This window comes from Lemur catta, chromosome 9, assembly GCF_020740605.2.
Source record: "Lemur catta isolate mLemCat1 chromosome 9, mLemCat1.pri, whole genome shotgun sequence".
Classification (NCBI taxonomy): Eukaryota; Metazoa; Chordata; class Mammalia; order Primates; family Lemuridae; genus Lemur; species Lemur catta.
The window spans coordinates 66,805,745-66,828,767 of record NC_059136.1 but is presented as its reverse complement, the minus strand read 5'-3'; the positions used below and the strand labels follow the sequence as shown (position 1 = coordinate 66,828,767).

At 36.1% G+C, this 23,023-nt stretch overlaps 1 long non-coding RNA gene across 2 annotated transcripts in view; it reads right to left on the bottom strand.

Annotated features, from left to right (window-relative positions):
- Nucleotides 1-5,655: 5,655 nt before the first annotated feature.
- The window catches only part of LOC123645001, a 33,952-nt gene continuing 16,584 nt past the window's right edge, over nucleotides 5,656-23,023 (bottom strand). The window contains exon 4 of one of the 2 annotated variants that reach the window (XR_006737361.1): nucleotides 5,656-5,898. This is a non-coding gene — a long non-coding RNA (uncharacterized LOC123645001). Of the gene's footprint in view, nucleotides 5,899-12,282; nucleotides 12,771-23,023 lie in introns of those variants that run through there. The other variant, XR_006737360.1, reaches the window with a different exon arrangement.

Here is a 23,023-nt window from a genome sequence, read left to right as displayed (position 1 = left end):
TTACAGTCCTCCTTATTTGAGTTGTGAATTAATATGCCTCCCTCTCCCACTAGATAACGCTCCCTGGAGTGAAGAGATCTTGTCTTATTTGACTTTATATCTCTGTCTAAGCCTTATGCATAACACAGAGAAGTTTCTCAGTGAATGCTAAAGACTTGAAATGAATTTAAATAAAGATTTTAAAAGTATAGATTACAAGAAGGTAACCCCAGAAGAATTGCTCTTATAATCACTATGATACTATGTAATGGAAAATCAGTTCTCAAACTTCAGTCACCCAAATCACCTAGGAGTACAGGTTTAAAAATATTCAGTGATTATATGTTTTAACTATAAGAAAATTATTTTCAACAAATTCACTAATTATTCACTAACTCAAATGCATTTATAAATTTAAATGCCCCATATGTGGTAGGGACTGGGCATCTATTCTTATATTAATTTCTTATCACAATTAATGATACCTTTGAAATTAATGCCTATTACTTACTAAACACTATGATAGGTGATTATAATGACCTCTGACACCAACTATTTAGAGTTAAGCCAAACTTCATAGGTTAAGGGAACAGTCCTACACAAAACTACCCTCACTTCAGACACCAGCACAAGTTCAGAGGTCCCAGGCCACCCTAATTTCTGACCAGCTGTCTATAAATTCAGGAGTTCACACTACCCCCTCAGTTGCAATAATTTGCTAGAACAACTCACAGAATTAAGCAAAGCACGATACTTAACAATTATAGTTTTAATGTAGCAAAAAGGTACCAATCAGAACCAGCCAAAGAGAGGTATGCACAGGGCAACGTCTGGGAGGGTCCTAAATACAAAGCTTCCATTGTCTGTCTTTACAGAGGCAGGACACATTTTCTTCCCAGTACATCCAAAGCATTGTACAATACAATATAAAGCACCAAAAGCACTATACAATACAATACAAAGCACAGAAAAGCTCACCTGAGCATCAGAATCCAGACTTTTTACTGGGGCTTCATTATATAGGTATGATTGATTGAATAATTGGCCATAAGGTTGAATTCAATTTCCAGTCCCTCTCTGCTCCCTGGAGGCCAGGCTAGCATCATGTGGTTCAAAGCTCCAACTCTTTTATCATATGCTTGGTCTTTCTGGTGTGATCAGACCCCATCCTGAGTCATTTCATCAGCTTTAAATATCTAGGGGCCACCATAAGCCACCTTGCTAGCATAAACTATCAGGACCTACCAATAACAACAAAGACATTCCTACCAATTGCAAAATTCCAAGGAGTTAGAGGCTACCTCCCAGGGACTGAGGACAAACGCCAGCCAAATTCTCTATTACACAGGAGTTCTTTTCATGTGCTATCTGATATAATTCCTGTAATTCATATATCTACCTGTTGAGATGGGTGGTGTTACTCTAGAGCTGAGGAAATACAAATGTGAAAAGCTTAAATAACTTTTCCAAGGTCATGCAGCTAATGAGTGGCAAAGCCAGATTTGAAGCCATCTTTCTTCTTCCACTCCCTTTCCCTAAATTGGACTAATCTTTTACCTTATGCCTCAAGTTCAATATTTATTAATAAAATTAATAATAAGGTCCCATCTCCTGTATTATATGGTCATGGTTTCAATGAAAGAAAGAGAATCTACATGAAAGATATTTAGCATGCTCTGTAATTATCTTCAAAGTCAGAGGAGGCAATAAAATGTTAAACACAAAAATAGACTTGAGTTCTAATTCCTGCCAATTCCTAATTAGCCACTAAATCTGTGACTTTGATCAAAGAAGTGACAGTCTCTGAGCATTAGTTTCTATCTATGAACGCTCACCTATATTCAGGATTATTATGAAATTCAAATAACAGTTGTGAAGTGGTCATGATCCCAAAATTCCCTTCTTTTTTATTTATTTTTTCATTACACTTATCACCTTATAACATTTCATATGATTTAAAAATATAAGTTCAATAATTAGATAGATTATAAACTTCACAATCACAGAGAATTAGCTTTTCAATGATGTATACCAAATCTTCAGATTAGGTTGTGGCAAGTAGTAGAAACTCAAATTTTGACACATTTGTTACATGATATAAACAATGAATAGAACAAACTTTAAGATCCTCAAACCAATTATACAACTAAGAAAAACTAGAAAAAAATGGAGAAAATATTTTTTAAATATGTATATCATAATAGAAAAGATAAGAAAATATTGAAAAATTCCTGGACCAAGAACCAAGAGAGAAGGAAGACCAAAAAAGCCCAGGATTTCAGCTTCTTTATCTCCAGGGGTATTTGCTGATTACAGAAGTTTCAGAGAGGCTGAGCATTGCTCTAAATAGACTTGCTATGCCAATGGAACAAAGATTGGCATCCAGAAATTACCCAGTGGAGGGCAGGTGATGGTTGGTGGATATTCCTAGCTTTGGACTGGATCCTTAAGGGGTTCCACCCAAAGAACACGGATAAATTACAGGTACACAGGTTCTTGTAGGAATTGCAGTTTTGTTTAAATCATGTCAATTCTGGAAATTTAGGGGGGTTGATCCTTGATTGCTAGTGTGGCCAAGGTACCTACAGGTGCAAACACAAATTCCCTCTGAATGAAGATAACATCTGTAAACAATTGTGCAAATATAATAACTACTATATACTTAAAAATAACCAGGCACTCGAGGGAACAAAACTGCCTGAATGAAAACCAATAGAAATAGGCAGTAGACTAGAAATAGATCAACAGGAACTACAGCTGTCAGAGTTATCCAGCATACAGAAAAAGAGAGGAAGATAGAGAATATCAGGTAGGAGACGGAGACAAAACAGTATTTTAAGTTAGAGCCCTTCAAGATAAAAAGCCATTGGAAGGGACTTTCCCTCTATCTGCATAAACCTGACTGACCAATCAAAAGAACGATTGATTTCCCTTCCTCCGCCTATTAATTATCTCACTATATTTCAGGAAAGAAAGTCAAGAATGCAATCAGACTTGGCCCAAATAATTTCAAACATAATACCTATCTCTCAGTTTAATTTACAAGTTAATCTGTTTCCCCCATCCATTCATCCTCCCTAGCAACCATTTATTGCCCCTAAACAGAATTACCTATACTCCTCATCTCCCCCTCCCCTCCAAAAAGACAGGTATAAAAACATCTGGATCCCATTGGGACATTAAGTAATCACTCTGTGATTCTCCCCATGCACATGCTCTTATTAATCTGCCTTAATTGTGAGTTAATCTTTCAGCAAATTTTGGGGGGAAGGGGGAGTTTCCCCTCACCCCCACAGTTTGGTGTAGCGGCAAAGGGTGAAAGGGTGAAAGGAGGGAATGGTGATCAGGATGGCTATGGCAGGTTCTTTTCTTTCTTGACATTCTTCTTTCTTTGCTCAGATGATGATTAGATGGCATTTTGAGATAAATCATTGATCCACATATTCTTGGGTTTTTCTCTTTTCTCTATACCTCACTATAAAAAAGGTTTATACACTATGAAGGGATGGTTTATAAAAATATGAACCTCACAGTGGTTGAAGGGAATAGTACAAGCAAGGGTGTGCAAAAAGGGTTCAAGTATATTTGTAACATTTTATTTCTGAAAAGGAATCTCAAGAAGTAATGTCAAGACATGAACAGGTTAAGTCTCTTAGATCTGGTGAACATGAATTATATTATTATTCTCTGCACATTTCTGTAGGTTGGAAATACTGGAAAACAATTTTTAAAGAATCTTACTACTTGATAATTAATTTTAAAAGAATCTTACTACTTGTCCTATTTTATAAACTAAAAGAGCAGTTTCAAACTTTTTTTTATCTCCCAAGGGACCCACTCAATGCATAGTGAGTTTAGAATAAATAATTGCTAATTGATTGAATAATTGTTTTGTGATTTATTTCAATTGTCTTTCAATTTAGAAGAAAAAATATTCTTAATGAACTCTGTCTTGCCAACATTACTGGCCTTATTTCTCCTACCTAATAGGGTTCAGCCTGGCTGACCTTAGAGCTTGCTGTTTCCACTGCCCAGGTTGGTCCTCCTTAGCTTTTTGCATGGCTGGTTGCTTTTCATCATCAATCAGGTCTCAGGTTAAAAGGCCCTTCTCCACCCAAATAATCAACCTCTATCTCCTTTTTACTTTCTTTATTACTCACTATTTGAAATTTAAATTTCTATTTTTTTTCACCTGCTCATTGTCTTACGCCCTTCACGGACAGGCAAAGTCTAAAAGGACAGAATATTTGCCTATATGTGTATCGTTCACATTATAACCTCAGCATGTAGAATGATGCTTGGCAAACAGTTGATGTTTAATAAATAACTATTTGTTGGACAAATGACTCAGTTGAGGCAATCAGAATTTTGTTATGTGTCCATTTTATTGTCATTAGATATATTTAATGTATAATATATGTATATAATTGAGGGATAAATGTTGAACTTGGGAAATTTGTCAGAATAAGTAAAATTTATTAACACAATTCAGACTGTAAGCTATTAGTTGTTACTACAAGATAACTACAGGCTAAAGTGATCATGGTCCACATTTCAAGTACATTTAAAGAGAAATTTTTTTAATGTCTTCCTTTTTAGACCCAGAAGGGAAAGCAGCTAAAAACAGAGTCAAATAGCTAATGCATCTTTTGTACCCAACAAGGTAATGCCATCTCTCAAAACCAGACTCCAAAACATTACAGAGGAAAACAGAACTTTAAATGGTCAAAGAAAGAAAAAAGCACATCTCCTATTTGAATATGGTATTCTCAAGATACAAAAAAATAGTTGAATTAGCAATATTGGTGGAAATTTTGAAAGAAAATCATATTTTAAGAAATGTCCAAGCTAAGTTTGACTATGCTGCAAAAATCTGTTTTATAATACTTATAAATTCTGCATGCTGAAACTGTAGCATTTAGAATAATTCAGTAAAACTGACTTGAACTTCTTATAAGATTATAAGATATAACCTCACTGATGAGAGTTCATTTGTAAGTATCAGAAGGTCTTTAGGAATGGAGAAAATGTCATTTCACATCTGGTAAATTGTAAAGACTATATTTCATCCTAAGAGAACATGGACATGATTATTTTTAAATAAGGAAAAGACCTAGCATGTAAACAGCATTGTGTTGAAACACTAAGTGATTAAACTTTTAAATTAATTGTATGTTAATGGTCTAAGTTAAATTCAAAATGGCAATCAGCAACAGCTAGGAAACATGTCTCTTGCTTAAATCGCATAATAACTTCTAAATACCATGAAGCAGCCACTAAATAAAAAATACTGTCAAATTACAAAAGGAGTATATAATATTTTAGAATGCTGACATAAAATATAAAAAAAGATTAAATGGAGAGTAAAACATAACAAGGAAGATATATAACTGAGATAAACTACAAGGATAGATTGAAAGAAACAATCAACATTTTGTAAAATGATTCTATGAAGAATAATTATCATTTAAATTTTGCTGATGGCCATTTTTAAAGGATCCCTTTCTAGAGACAGAGATATATGCTTTCCTTTGCTTCTTGTTCTTTAATTGTTTAATTCTTATTTGTTCAGGATTTTTTTTATTCTTATTCTCTCTCTCTCTCTCATACTTTTCCTCCAAACTTACAGTTTTGATTGTTAGATTTCTTTAAAAGTTACTTCTTTTCACACGGTGCAATGAGGAACCCTGCTGGTATTATTTAAAAGTTCTTTCATATTCAGGACCTGATGCGGGGTGGCTCATGTCTATAATCTCAGCACTTTTGGGGAGGTCAAGCAGGTAGGATTGCTTCACCCAATCTCTACAAAAAATTAAAAAATTAGCTGGGTGTGGCGCTATAGTTCCAGCCTCAGGAGGCCAAGGCAGGAGGATTGCTTGAGGCCAGGACCAGGCTGGGCCACAGAAGGAGACTGTGTCTCTAAAAAAAAAAAAAAGAAGAATTTTTTAAAAAACATATTTGTATTCAGAAGAAACTAGTGCTTTATGAAAATTATGCTTTATTTTAAAGTAACAACTCTGATATGAGTTATTTAAGGTGATAATAATCAATGTGCCCCACTTGTTTTCATTCACATTAGAAGCTTGTTGCAAAAGTGATGAGCTGTTCAATAATTGGATTTGGCTAGGAGTCAAAGCTCATTTTATAATTATATTTATTGACTGCATATAATGGGCCTGCCTTGGTGTTAAGCAATGAAAAATTTAAAAAAAATAAGACGCCATCCTTTGTTTCTAGGGAACCAAAATCCACTGGCACAGTTTGACACGTAAGTAGGTAATTATCACACAATACAGAAAGAAAGATAAAGACCAGTGGAAACATGTAAGTAGCAATCAAATTCTTAAGTTTAAAAAAAAAGATCCTTTTAGGTTATCCTACCCATAAGCATTTAAACGGCTTGCTTCACCACATCTTTAAAACAAAACAAAATTAAACAAAAAAACTCCTTGGATGCCACATAATCTTCCAACCTACTGTCATAAATCTTTTCACCTTTCCTTATCTAACCTTCCCCGAATGTTGTCTAGACTTGCTGCCACCATTTCTTCACCTCCCTCTTAGTCTTAAACCAAAATTCTATTCACCCCACTTCACTCAAGTGACCCACATGTCAGGAGTTCAATGGACCTGGTTTCAGCACTTACCCTGCTACCATTTGACACTCATGGACATGCTTTCTGACTTGAAGCCTATTTCCCTGTTTCCTCTGGTATTACCCTGTAGTATTTCTTCTAACTTCTCTGTCTTCCCATTCTGTCCCTCCTGTGGATGCCTTCTCCTCTACCAACCATTAAATGTGAGTGTTGCTCAGGACTGTGTCATACATTTCACTTCTTTTCCTAGACACTCTCATCCATCCACCATGGCATCAATTTCATCCATATTCTAACCACTTTCAAATTTGGATCAATAGCCCAGACCCCAGTTCTGAGAATTGGATCTATTTATGGAACTGATTTCTAAACACTTCTACTTTTATGCCAAAATTCCTTCAAAAAAATATATCCATAACTGCAGTCACACAATCTTTTCCCAAAGATGATCACTTCTTCCCTATTCTGTCTTCAGAAGATTGCATAACAACCATCCAGTTGCTGATGACAGAAACCTGAGAACCACAGTTCTCCCAGCCTTACCACCATTCATATCAAGTCCATCACCAAGTTCTGTCTATTCTACCACCAAATTATCTATGAAAACAATTCATATCCCTGCATGTTCACTGCCACCACCTTAGTCCAGGCATCCATAATCTCTCCCCTGGACTTCATCAATAACTCTCAGCTAGTTTCCATACTTCCAACTCTTCAATAAATTCCTCTCTCTGAATGCATAGTAATCATTCTTGCAGCTATTCCACCTCCACCACTTTTGTGTCTAAAGTCCTTCAGTGACTTTCTGTTGCTGTAGAGATACAGAGAGGAGCTGGGTTTAAAGGTACTTCTGAAGCACAATAAATTGATATACGGAGTCAGGAAAAGAGAAGAATCTAGGATGTTTCCCAAATTACCTTGAAATATGGGGGTAATAAAACCTTTTTAAAAGATCATGTTTGCAGGACAAAGAAAAAGGGAAGATGGGTCCAAATCAGACCTGCTGAGTTTTAGAACACATTTGGGAAATTGCAGATCAACAGCCATGGGAAAGGTGAATGCTCAAGATAGATTCAGTTGTTGAAGCCATAGATATGAATCCAATTTCCAGGAAATAGTTGTAAAATGAAGGTAGAGGCTCAGGAAATTTCACCCCAAAATATGTCTCCTTGATATAAAAAGTATTTTGAATTAAATGCCCTTACAGATCAACAGGTCTTGGAAGCAGCTTTCCCTCTTTCTTCCTAAAAAACCAGACTCAATATATTACAGGAAAGAAGATCAAGAATGCAAGCAGACTTCGCCCACATAATTTTAAATATAATACCCATCTCTCAGGTTAATTTAATTTCAAAGAGAATCATTTAAAAGTCAATCTCTTTCCCCCATCCATTCATTCTCCTAAGTATTTATTCATTCTCCCTAGTAACCATTTATTGCCCCTCAACAGAATTATCTATATTCTTCATCTTTCCCTCCCCTCTAAAATGAGGGTATATACTTTTCTGGGCCCCATTAGGACACTGGGTAATCACTCTGTGATTCTCCCATGCATAAGGTAAATAAATCTCTTTCTCTTATTAGTCTGCCTTATTGTGAGTTGATCTTTCAGCAAACTTTCAGGGCAAAGGGGAAGTTTCCCCTCACCCCTGCAAGAGCAAGAAAGAAGGACCAAGAATGAAACCCTGAGGAATACTAACATTTAAGGAAGAAGAGTGACAGAAAATTAAATGTATTAATAAGTAAAGGAAACTGAGAACAAAATGGAAAAGGGAAAACCAGGAAGGTTATTTTAACCCCAGATTGAGACAAAAACATACATTGCCTTTTATTATACACTGAGCTAAGTTTTAAATGATATCTTTTGGGGAAAAAAATGCACCATGGTGGAAAAAAATGCCTAGTACAGTCGACCCTTAGACAACACAGAATTGAACTATGTGGCTCTAGTTATAAGCAGATTTTCTTCCGCCTTTGCCCCACCTGAGACAGCAAGACCAACCCTTCATCTTCCTCCTCTTCCACAGCCTACTCAACCTGAAGACGATGAGGGTGAAGATCTTTATGACAGTCTACTTCCACTTAAGGAATAATACATACATTTTCTCTTCCTTATGATTTTCTTAAAAAGATTTTCTTTTCCCTAGATTATATTATTATAAGAATACAGTATATAATACATATAACATTCAAAATTTGTGTTAATTGACTGTTTATGTTATCAGTAAGGCTTCCAGTTAACAGTAGGCTATTAGTAGTTAAGTTTGGGGGAAATCGAAAGTTATACACAAATTTTCAATTGTGTAGGGGGTTGGGCCCCCTAAATCCCATGTTGTTTAGTGTACTCTTTTTTGTATATGTTCTTGTAAAATGTGCTGTGATTAGTGGGAAGATATTATTATTAATTTAAAAAGTGGTATTGTGATGTATTTCATTATGTTGGTTCCTTTGTCACAGACATATTTTTAATATCCATTCATTGTTATGTGTACTTCTAATTCATTGCTTCTAATAGGTACATAACAACTTACTGTGATGTACAAGTAACATGCTTTACCTATTGTCTTAGTTAGTTCAGTCTGCTATAACAAAGTACCATATTCTGGGTGACTTAAACAATGAACATTTATTTCTCACAGGTCTGGAAGCTGAAAGTCCAAGATCAGGATGGCGGTATAATCAGATTCTGGTGAAGGACTGCTTCAGAGTTGCAGATTGCTGACTTCTCCTTTTGCTCTCACATGGTAAAAGGAGAAAGAGACGAGAGAGAGAGAGAGAGAGAGAGAGAGAGAGAGAGAGAGAGAGAGAGAGAGAGAGAGAGAAAGAACACTCTCTGGAGTCCATTTTATAAGGGCACTAATCCTACTTATAAGGTCTCCACCTGGATGAATTAATCATCTCCCAAAAGTCCCACCTCCTAATACCATCACATTAGGTTAGGATTTCAACATATAAATTTTGGGGAGACACAAACATTCAGACCTTAGCACTTACCTAATATCTCCATGATAGACAGCCAGGTTGCTTCCAACTCCGACCAAAAATAATAATCTCAATAATATTTCCATTCACATATGCTGCCTTATACTGCGATTCTTCCTTAGTACAGTGGTGAGCATCCCTGCCTGTCACATATGTCCCCTTATGGACCTACTTAAGAATTTATTTGGGTTCTATATCCAGAAGCAAGATTAATGTCCAAGTGTATGCATATACTTTATTTAAGTAAACTATTTCCACAATGCTCTCTCAATGGCTGCCCCAATCCAAACTCTCTCCAACAGGACACAGGAGTTCTTGTATCCTCATATATTGACCAAGAGTTGGCAGATCTATGTTTCTTAATGATTGCTAAGCTAATAGCTGAAAAGTGATCTTTTAATTTCCATTATTGATTGTTACTGATTTTGAGCATCACCAGGTAGAAGATTTTTTAGTTTCCTTTTCTGTAAATTGCCTATTCATATCTTTTGTCCATTCTTTTTCTATTGCTTATTTAGTTTTTCTTATTGATTTATTAAAGGACCTTTGATATTCTGGATATTAGTGATTTGCCAGTCATAAACTTCAGATATATTCTTCCTTTGCATTCTCTGTCGGATATATCTGTCCATGGTGTGTGAATTAGTTTCTTAGAGCTGTTATAACAAAGTGCCACAACTGGGAAGGATACCAATTGGATATCAGACTGGGATGGGGGGGTGGGGGGAGGGGATGGGTGTATGCCTACATGACGAGTGCATTGCGCACCCTCTGGGGAATGGTCATGCTTGAGGGTGCAGACCCGGGGAGGTGGGGGGGGAGGGGATCGAGGTATGAATACATGGCGAGTGCCAGGCGCACTGTCTGGAGAGTGGGAGCGGACGCGCTTGGGACTCTGACTCGGGGGGATGGGCGGGACAGGGACAATGTATATGATCTGAACTTATGTACCCCCATGATGAGCTGAAATAAAAAAAAAAAAAAAAAAAAAAAATTAAAAAAAAAAAAAAAATGAAAAAAGCAGGCATTTTTAATTTTTGGTTTTAATTAAAATGGTGGAGATATTTTGTCATTTAAAATAATACAGCCAGTGATTTTTTAATTGCATTTATTGTAATTAAACTGTTCCTTTTCTGTCAAAAAAAAAAAAAAACAAAGTGCCACAACTGGGCAACTTAAAACAGCAGAAATTTATTCTTTGTGGCTTTGAAGGTTAGAAGTCTGAAATCAAGGTTTCAGCAGGGCCATGCTCCCACCTGTGGCTCCAGAGGAAGACTCTTCCTTGCCTGTTCTGGATTTCGGTGGATTTTGATGTACCTTGGCTTGTGGCAGAATAACTACAATTTTCACAAGGCCTTCTTCCCTCTGTGTGTCTCTGTGTATCTGTACGTTCACATGGACTGCTTCTAAGGACACTAGTCATTGGACTTAGGGCCCAGTGTGACCTCATCTTAACTAATTACAACTGCCAAGACCCTATTTCCAAGTAATGTCACATTCTGAGGTTCTGGGTGGACATGAATTTGGGGAGAAAGGGGAGGACACTTTTCAACCCCATATAATATCCTTTTGTAAATAGATGAATTTTTTTATAAATGCACATTGTTTTACTGAGGGGATGCTTTCAATCTAAATAGTCATTAAATAAGACTGTTAAGGCAAGATTTTATATTTATAGTGTATAGCAACTGTTGGTTGCCTTTCCAGCCTGTAGCTGGAATTCACATAGCTTACAAGAAGCTAATTGCACCTGTGTCTTAATCTTGATTGAGCTGACCCACGTGGTGAGAGTAATTGATTCAGGCCTTGACACATGACTCAATTGGGAACAAAGAGACATTTGCTGAGGGTGTCTAGAAAATAAACTTCTCCACTACTCTAAAAGAACTCCCAAAAGGGGTTCGTTCTTCTAGTTGGATGTGACCAAGGAGACTGTAGCCCCCCGACAACCATTTTGCTACCATGATGGAAGTCAGCTTGAGAATTAAACTAACACAAAGTTGGGAAAAGTCATGAGCATTGTAGATAAACAGATGTTGAGTCCCAAGTTGTGGACTTTTAATTAAGTTCATATAACTTTTTTCTAGCTGAAATTAGCAGGTTCAGAGCTCCACCACTCTCTATCTATACATTAGGCAAGTTACTTAACTTTTCTAAGTTTCCTTTTCCTCATCTGTAAAATGGGATTTCTATAGTGTCTCATTCACAGAGTTTTGTGAGTGCTAAATAAGACAATGCATGTAAGGCACTTAGTCCAGAATGGACCAATTTTAAGCGTGAGGTAACTGTAAGATACTATAGTAGTAGTAGTGGTAGTAGTAGTATCAGTGGCATTATTAGACTAAGTTTTAAACCCATGATGCACCCTCAAATCAGCAAGGGAGGCTTTCCAGCTGTTTAGAATGAAAATTGCATGCAGCATACCTTAAGAGGTTCACCATAGGTCAAGGCAAAGTCCTCAGTTTTTCTGGTTCAGAAATCTTTTTTTCAGTGCAACCAAAGACTGATTCACAATAACCAAAGTCACAGAAGACTAGTAAACATGAGTAGGAAGCTGTTTCTTAATGATGATGATAACAGACGAAATCATCCTTTTTATCTGATCAGAACCTTTTCTCTCCAACAGGAAAATGTAGGTGGAATGACAATTACTTTAAATAGGTTAGGTGGTGAGCCTCGTACCAGAGAAAATGGAGTTATCTGGGCATTTTCGACTGAATGGAGCTATTAAGCTCTGATAGCCTAATGCGCTCATCTCCACCATGGGATAAAACTGAGAAGGAAGCCAACTGGATTCACAATGCTGTCTGCTTTGGACACTTCTCCCTGCATATGGTAGGACAAATGAAAATATTCTTATCCTTCAAGATTCCAATTTTTTTGTGCTCCATGTAGGACAATGATCTATATTTAACACAGCCTTTATACAATCATGTTATATTATAGCACAAGTGATTTTTGTTACTACCCTCTTCATTGTGTTCCAGTTCTAAGAATGCATCCTGGAAAGCATCAGATTGTTCTAGTCTCCTAAGCAATACACTGAAATTTATTTTTGTGTGCAGAGATCATATCTTTAATTTTTATTTTTTTTTCTGTTATCAGACATTGATTTTTATCTCCAAGTTCAGGGGGCCCTTCTGGTGGCCCTACATGCTATCTGCGATGTTCTTTATTCCAAGTCTGTTTTAGCAGCCATCGTTCTCGCAGATCCTGTGGAACACATCAGCTTTCAAAATTGCACACACGAGAAATGTCATTGCCTTTGTGGAAGTCACTATCCCCATAGGAGTTGACCAGTGCCCCAGTTGGAGTCTAACTCAAAGAGGAAACCTTTCACAATGATGCTATAAGCCACAGTTCTATATGACTCATTTCTTCTGCAGCTCCTTCAAATTTGTCCCACCCCTAAAACCATAGCATTTTCATGACAAAAGGGCCCAAGGAAGAGTTTTCTGTTATTATCTTATTCTGGAGCATTTTCCCTTCATTTTCTCAATTAAAACTTCTAATACATTAAGCATTGGCTGATGAAGATTCTAAGTAACCTAAGTTCCAATATCAGTAAGCATACGTTCCTATGAGAAAAACAGAGCAAAAAGAAACTGAAAGCACTGGTTCTCAAACTCCAATTCTGAGGCCACTGCATTAAAGTTTCCATCACACTTGTTAATGTTATTTATTTATTTGTCAAATAGGCAATTCTTATTTTGTGCAATGAACCAGGCTCAGCAGCAAGGACACAGCTGTGAAGAATGGGTTGGGGGAAGGGTGCTGGCCTAGCAAACCATCCACTGATAAAGAGTCAGCTACCCATGGACTAGGCATTTTTGACTAGATAATCAAGTAAATCAGGATTTCCATGTTTGGAAACCATTGTTACAAAGCAATTAGTTTGGAAACTATAAGAACAAAAGAAACCAGAGAAGAACAATTATAGAAATTCTAGCTATCCAAAGCTATTATGCGTTGGGGAGATAACAAAAGATATCTAGCAGAGAAGCAGGTATGGGGCAGCATCAAAAAAACTGCACTTTCCATCTGAATTCACTCCAATTTTATTTGAATAATAGGTCTCTTTATGATTATTATTAAGCCTCTGTTGCAGGAGGCCTCTGTAACCCTAGCTTATTAATATTTCTCAACATAAAACAGTGTTCATCTAAAATTGGAAACTCCCCAAAACCTAAGCACGCATTTGTTCTTACCAACTTTGGTAAATGAGGCATATTCCAGTAGAATTCTAAAACAAGTTGGTTATTTCCACAACTTAAATATAAATTATTTCACAAAGTGAAATTATTCACTTTGTGTGTGTGAATTTTCCCATGCAAGTAGTGTAAGTGAGAGGTAAAATGTTAAGAGAAAAGGTGCCCAAACATGTTTGGGGGGAACAAAGTATGCTAGAAACAGAGAATATTTTTTTTGTTTGCTTATGAGGAAATAGCAAGGAGTGAAACAAGCAAGCAAAGGAAGAAAAAGGGAAAATAAAACACAAATACACACCCTGAAGAGCAACAGACAGAAAATCTATGTAGCCATAAATAACCACCTTGTCAGAGAATCTATACCTGTCCAGAGAGGCTGATTTGGGAAATGCAAGCAAAGGTAGGGAAGGCTCAGTCATACCAGTTATTGAAAAGAAAAAAGCAACCTATAAAAGAGACAGGAGATATGCACCTGACTCTCCTGTGAAAATGATTACCAATTGAATCTACTGGTTTTCATGTTTCCAGGAAGTTTAGATGTTCAGGGCTTGAGATGAACTGAAAGAAGGACGTGCCTTTCCCTTTCCCCTTAGAGCTCCAAGTCTCCTGCGGATTGAGCAGAAATCACCCCAAACTACCTCTCAGAGTCCACCCAGCTGCCTTCATTTTCTGTCCAGTCCCCTATTTTTCCTTTCCTGACCTATTTTGCTCCACGATCGCCTATTGAGAGCTGTGCTGTTCAGACTGGAAAGAAAAGAAAGAAGGAAAGATGTACCGGGATGAGAGACACAGAGGACCATATCAACTACAGGGCGGGCAAAGGTGGGATTCGGGTCTCTCCCATGTGCCCGTGCACGCTCTATCTCTCCAGCACAGCAGGAATACACTTTATTTGTCCATGTGATGGTTAAGTTCATGTGTCCACTTGACTGGGCTAAGGAATGCTCAGATAATTGGTAAAATATTATTCCTGGGTGTGTCTGTGAGGATGTTCCCAGAGGAGATTAACACTTGAATTGGCAGACTGAATAAAGAAGACCCACCCTCACAGATGCAGGCAGCATCCTCCAATCCATTGACAGTGGCAGGAGAGAACAAAAAGCCCAGGGAGAGCAAATTCTCTCTCTTTCTCCTTGAGCTGGGGCAGCCATATTCTCCTGCCCTTAGGCTTTCAGCTTCAGACTGAGTTACACCACTGGCTGGTATAATTATACCACAGAGATCATTCTGTGTAGTTGTTCACTTTATTCCAAGTCTTCAATAGGGAAATATCAAATATTTTATATTAAGAATGTTAAGAAAAGGTATTTTTAAATTTTACCCAACAGCCAAGCACCCCAGAGGATTGATGCCACTTGACATTGTGGCAGAACTCAGACCCAGTGGGAAGAGGACCAAGTAAAGGAAAACTTTTTTCTCCAGTCTCACTGTCTAACTATCCACTACTTCAGAGTCTAAGAGCTGGGTAATTACTATCTCAACAAGTGCTTGTCAAAACTGTGCTGTGTAACATTAAAATAAATCCTGGGTGGCATCAAATATATGTCGCATAGGATCCAGGCTCATAAAACTTTATATTAAAGTAGAGGAATAACATGTAAACATGAAAAAATTAATGAATTAGGAAGTATCATCTATTCAAATTACATAATGGTTCAATTTAAGAGCTAAATTATGTGGAATAATAATTAGCAAATATGAATGCATATGATAAATTAAGTAAACATATACTTAAGAGAAGTGCAACCTAAAAGAAAAAGGTAGAAATTAACAGGTATGAATTAAATTCAAAAGATAATTATGGGCCGGGCGCGGTGGGACTCTGGGAGGCCGAGGCAGGTGGATCGCTCGAGGTCAGGAGTTCGAGACCAGCCTGAGCGAGACCCCGTCTCTACTAAAAATAGAAATAAATTATCTGGACAACTAAAAATATATATAGAAAAAATTAGCCGGGCATGGTGGAGCATGTCTGTAGTCCCAGCTACTCGGGAGGCTGAGGCAGAAGGATTGCTTGAGCCCAGGAGTTTGAGGTTGCTGTGAGCTAGGCTGACACCATGGCACTCACTCTAGCCCAGGCAACAAAGTGAGACTCTGTCTCAAAAAAAAAAATAAAGATAATTATGGTGTTGAAAGATATTTAAGATAAAAATTCTGAATGTTGTTTTCAATACTAGAAGTTTAAACAAAAGCCAAAAGCAATTTCTAATCGGGTAAATTCCATTCATATTCTTTTTTTTATTTTAGAATATTATAGGGTACAAATGTTTTGATACATGTTTTGCTTTTCTGCAGTTTTAGTCAAAGTTGTAAGTGTGTCCATCACCAGGGTAGCATGCATTATACACGTTAGGTATAAATTTACCCGTCCCCTCCTCCGCCCTCCCACCTACTTAGTTTCTGTTGAGTTTTACTACCATACATGTACATGGGTGTTAACTGATTACTTCCAATGTAACAGTAAGCACATGTGGTGTTCGTTTTGTTGCAATACTGCACTTAGAAGAATGGTCTCTAGTTCCATCCAGGTTGTTACAAAAGGTATTAGTTCACCATTTTTTTTATAGGTGAGTAGTGCTCCATGGTATACATATACCACATTTTATTAACCTACTCATGTATTCATGGGCACTGGGTTGATTACACACTTTTGCAATTGTGAATTGTGCTGCAATAAACATTCAAGTGCATGTATCTTTTTGATAAAATGACTTTTTTTCCTTTGGGTAAATGCCCAATAGTGGGATTGCTGGATCAAATGGTAGGTCGACCTTTAGTTCCTTGAGGTACCTCCATACTATTTTCCATAGAGCTGTACTAGTTTGCAGTCCCACCAAGACTGTATAAGTGTTCTCTTCTCTCCACATCCATGACAGCATCTGTTGTTTTGGGACTTTTTGATAAAAGCCATTCTCCCTGGGGTTAGGTGCAAGGATGGTTCAACATATCCAAATCTATAGATGTAATTCACCACATAAATAGAAGCAAAAACAAAGACCATATGCTCCTCTCAATAGGCACAGAAAAAGCATTTGACAAAATCCAGCACCCTTTTATAATAAGAATGCTTAAAAAATATCCATAGAGAAACACTGAAGAAGGACATAAACAGATGGGAAAACATATCATGCTCAAGGATCACAGAATTAACATTGTTAAAATGTCTATACTGCCCAAAGTGATCTACAGATTCAATGCAATCCCCATTAAAATATCAACATTATTTTTTGCAGATCTAGGAAAAATAGTTCTACAGTTCGTATGGAACCAGAAAAGATACCAAATAGCCAAAGCAACCTTAAGCAGTAAGAACAAATCAGGAGGCATCAATTTACCAGACTTCAAGCTATACTACAAGGCTACAGTAACCAAAACAGCATGGTACTTGCATAAGAACAGAGACATAGGCCTATGAATCAGAAGAGAACCCAGATATAAAACCATCCTCATATTGACATCTGATCTTTGACAAAGCAGAGAAAAACATTGGGGAAAAGAATCCCTATTCAATAAATGGTGCTGGGAAAATTGGATAGCCACATGTAGAAGACGAAACATGATCCGCACCTCTCACCACTCACAAAAAATCAATTCATAATGGATAATAGATTTAAACCTAAGACATGAAACTATAAGAATTCTAGAAGAAAATGTTGGAAAAACTTATAGATATTGGCCTAGGGAACAAATTTATGAACAAGACCCCAAAGGCAATCACAGCAACAACAAAAATTAACAAATGGAACTTGATTAAACTAAAAATCTTCTGTACAGTCAAGGAAACACTCAATAGAGTGAACAGATAACCTACAGAGTGGGAGAAAATACTCACATGCTATACATCTGATAAAGGGCTGATAACCAGAGTCTATAAAGAACTCAAATTAGCAAGAAAAAAATCAAATAACCCCATAAAAACATGGGCAAAGGACATGAACAGAACCTTTTCAAAAGAAGGTAGACAAATGGCCAATAAACATATGAAAAAATGCTCAGTATCTCTAATCATCAGGGAAATGCAAACCCAATCATATTTCTTATAAAATATCAACCTTTTAAGGTATTTTTATAAATTACAAATCTGAATATATAAAAATATTTTAAATCAGTAAGAGATAATGTATTAATCATAGATATTTCATCATTCATCTTTTTAAAATCTAATAAATTATTCCTGTTCTTAAAATATTCTAATTTTATTCAAAAATTTATTATATAAAGTAAAATATGTATTCACCCCTGAGTAAAAATGGAATTGATATTAAAATATATTTTTCTTTTCATTATTTTATCAGAAAATTAGATTCATAAAGGCAATTGAAGAGAAGGCAGATATTGAAAAAAATTGTAATCACCGATAATCCTGTCTCTCAGAGACAGCCATTATTAACCCTTTGGAATACTGTCTATACAATGTGTATTTCTAAACAATACATATTTTATTACAAAGAAACATATATGTTGCTTTTTGCCTATTTTATTTTTTAAAAAATTTATCATTAGTATGAAAAACTATATACTTAAGAAGAGTAAGATTTTATCTTAGAATTTATCTATATAAATCTTACTTTCAAATTTAATTCATTATTTATTGGATTTCTTATTTTTTTCTCTTCATTTTCACTCCAAAGTGCATAAAATATGTAGAGCCAAATAATTTTTAATAGTTATGAAGGTAAAAGCAGTCAGAATTCTCTCACAATGGAGTCAGGTGTGGTGCAGAGAAGCTGTACCATCCTCAAGTACCAAATTAGAAAATGGCCCCAGATGACTGAGCTCACTAAACTTAAGTTCAGGTTCTAGCTCTGCCACTGAGCACCTATGTCCTCTTGGGCAAGCCATTCACCTCTTCAAGATCTATGGGTGAGACATTAAATGCTCTCTGAAGCTCCTATGAGTCTAGCTAGAGTGCAGATATGGGATATTCTAGAAATGGGAATAGAGATAAGTTCAAACATGCTGTGTTGGTGCTGGCATGCTCAAATTTCACTGGCCTTAGTTGGAAGACTGCCTCCATTCTACAGGTTGCTAGAAGGGTTGAGTTCATAATGAAATCTATGCACAAAATGGCAAGGTAAAATTTTGGCCAGTGTTCTAGAACCTACTCTTGCAGAAAAAGAAAATGGCTCCTCTAGAGAACCTCTCTTGGCTTTTATAACAACATCAGTCAAAACCTAATTATATCTATTCCCCTATTTCCATATTAATAACTTTTCCTTTCTAAATACATGTTTGTCACATTTTAAATAGAAGTCATGTGTAAATATAAACAAACACTTGTGGTATTTGCCCATGTTTTCAGTTTTTAATATAAAGTATAGATACAGACTACTCAAAATGACATATGAATAATCATCAGAAAGTAAACTCTAAAAAAATTGTGTTTGCTTTCACAGTCTGTAATCTGATTAAACAGATTTTTTGCCATTTATTTTCTAATGTATCAGTAGATGCTAAAAAACAAAAATTATCTTATTATGCATTTAATTATAAATTGATGATCTCAGATAATTGACCATCAGCACTAACCAATAGAACTTTTGGTGATGACAGAAATATCTAATATCTATGGTGTTCAAATGGTAGCCCCTATTGAGCACTTGAAACATGGCTAATGCAATTGAAGGACTGATTTTTTTAATGTACTTAATTTTAATTAATTTCTATTTAAATGACCACATGTAACTAGTGGTTGTCATATGGGACAGCAAAATATAGAGCATGTATAAGACAGAAAACTTAATTAAGTTCTAACTTTCCATAGTTAAATATTTCTAAGACATTTGATCAACACTGATGGTATTTTTCCTTCTTCAAGACAACATAAAATAATTGAATGAACATTGCAGTTTAATTTTTCTTTTTTTAATCGGCCTACATCATGCTTTGATTTACAATTTAATTTTTCTGAAGAAAAAATTCCCATAAGAAAAAAATCATTAAAATATTGATTAGGTTTAGCTCTAAACAAAATAGATCTTCATAAATCATACTTTTAAAATAGAAATATATAAACTTTTACTTTTGTTCTAAAGCACATTTTTCAAATAGGAATATCATGGCTCACCCAAAGAAATCTTAGCAATGTAAAGTATACTTATTCTTTACAGATTCAGAGCATTTAAATATAACTCGTATTTTTGTATATGCTATATTATAATATATATTATTTATTATGATACATGTTATGATATATTATTATATATGTTAGATTATGATAAATGTTCATATATATGAACAGATATAAATGTTCAGGCAAGGTACTCAAGGTCTCAACTTCTCTTATTTATCACAACATATTTATACTTAAAATAAACAGAATTAAGTCTACAACTTGGGTTAAAAATAACAATTAAGAAACATAACTAGGAATTAAACTTTTAATGGTAAAATTCCTGTGGCTATAATGCAATTATAAACAGTACTCTTCATAGATCTTTTAAAATTATTGTTAAGTACTATATTAATTCTCATTTAATAAATTTTAAAATTGCATAAAAATATGTAGGTATTAATGTTAAGGATGCACAAATGTAGCTTACAACACAGAACAGGCTAGAAAACTGTCCAAATCTTTGAGAAAATAAACCATGAAAATTTATATGTATTTAACAGTGAGTTAATTGGAGGAAAACTGACAGTGTTTTGTCTCTCATTCTACAAGTTCATTCCCACATGGCATCACCAGAAGCCAAAGCCACCATCTCACAGGCCCTCTGAAAAGAAATTCAAGGTGGTCCTAGCAGTTGAGGATGGGAGATGAGGGGTGGAGAATCCCTAGAGGAGCTACGAAGAGAGCGGCGTGGCTTCTGCCTGGTACTACGGCCAGATGAAGACCTTTGGAGGTTTTAAATATCAAAAAGACTTAACTGTCCCTCCCAACCAATAAATAAATAAATAAATAAATACACAACACATACATACATAAATCATGCCAAAACATAAACTCTACAGGCCTACTGAAATTATAATTCTTGATTACAAACCCCTGGATAAGTTTACCAGGGTTAGACTTTTCTCTCATTTTTGTGTTCCTGCTTTGCTAGATCCCTAAAGAAAAGGTTCTGATGACTTACACCTGATGACATACCTAGTACTTGGTACAGACAGAGAGCAGCTCCCACACAAGAATGCCTGAAATGCACCTCTGATGAGTAATTTAGGAAGCCTGGTACCAACCACAAAATACTGTAGTGATGAAAGCTAAAAAGAAAAAGTTCCTAGGGCAGAAATTTGACACAGAGAACTACCCATCCTAAAGCTTTCACGCAGGCTTGGACAGAAAGCATACCGAGGGTAAACTGGACACCACTCCCCACCCCCAGATGTTTCTATCTAAGACTCAAGGAATCTTAATTTGATCTAGGGAGTGGAGGAAAGGAGTCCCAACAATTATAATTTAATCTCCTGCTAAGACAAAGAACAGAAGGAAAACTCAAAGAAGACCACTTGAGTTAGGCAAATAAAGGAAGATGGTATTTCTTACATCCAGAGTTTGGAGGATCCTGCTTCCTGATTTGATATTGAGTTTTACCCAACCTCCTAATATCATCCCATTAGTACCAGAGAAAGTCCCTCAAGCAAGATGTTAATCAGCACATCTGGGACAGGATAACAGACAAGTTGAATGGTTAGTATGCCTGCTTGGTAATAAACGTCTGTATGTGTAGCTGAAGTTGTTCTGAGGTTTTCTTTCCTTGTGACCAACCCTCTAGAGTGAGGTTTCAGGGTGGAAATGCCTATATCACTGTAGTATATAAACACTGGATGCTACGATATTCACCAAAAAGTAGCTGGGAATGGTTGCACATGCCTGTAAGTCCCAGCTTACTCAGGAGGCTGAGGCAGAAGGGGGTCACCTGAGGCCAGGAGTTTGAGGCTGCAGTGCACTGTGAGCACGCCTGTGAATAGCTACTGCACTCCAGCCTGGGCAACATAGCAAGACCCCATCTCTGTAAGAACAACAACAGCAACAAAGAGTCTGACATTCTCTGAATGAAGACATTGGGTTGGTGGCTCACATTTTTATTTGCCTATAATTTCCATTTTTATTAGTACAACAGTTGTACTTACCTATATTTTAAACAGAAACAGAGAAGACCACTATTAGTAGGAGGAAAAACATGGAAGACAGTAAAGTAGTAGAGACTTATCACCTCATCTCTTTCTAAATTTTTATTGTGAGAAAGAAAAATAAGTCCCTAAATCTATTTAAAACCACATGTGTGGCTGCTGTTACAGAAAACATAAAACAGTGGAGCAATCAAAATGCAGTCACAGGGAGACTGCTAACCCTACTGAGACATTATCAGCTGGGCTTAAATATCTTAAGGAAAAGGATAGGGAGAAAATGCTTTCATGTTTAATACCTAATTGCTTGTCAAATACAGTAAGAGAAAACAAGAAAAAGTGGAGATAATCATGCTAAACCTCCCAAAGATAAGTAGTTGGGAAAACAGTAATTCTTCTTTTTGATCTCTCCTCTGCCAACTCATTGCCAGGGGGGTGTACCAGTGTCAATAAGCTGAAAAAGAGCCACCCACTGAGAATATATAAATTAATAATGATAGATAGCAGATAGAAAGAAAACACAGGGGAGGAAGTAAGTGTTTATGCCTTTCACAAATTACAAAACATAAGGGAGGATATTTTCCCAAGAGAAAACAGAAGTTAAATTGGATTGGTTAATCAGAATTTACACTATAGGAGAAGATATTGTTAACATTATATTAACAAAAAATGAAATTAGAACACTGAGTATCATTCCTCACGATACAAGTTTTGAGTCACATTTAAGGCATCCCCAGAGGTCTGGTTAAATGAGGAGAAGGATCATGACTTTGCGATGTATTTGCAGCTGGCAATAGTCTGTCTATAGCCAATAAATAAATCCACTTTAATGACAAAGAAATAAAAAACATTCTGCAGACAAAAGACATATTTAAGTAGTTGGCCATGAGTTTAATCAATTGAATGAGCTTATGATGAGACATAAAACTCCATTATAATTACAATGGGCACCATTTACACTAAAAGGATCTGCTAATTAACACATTGGGGAATACAGATATAGCACAACAATCACTAGACACCCTACATTTGGTAGAAGAATGTTCATAAGTAACTAGCTTCACATTAGTCATTCAACAACTAGGTCTACTTTAGACATTAGCAATAAACTAACTAGAGGAAAGTTACAGAGAATTATGAGTAAAATGTCCCAAAAGATAAAATTGATGAGCAGTAAAATGAAGCATTTTT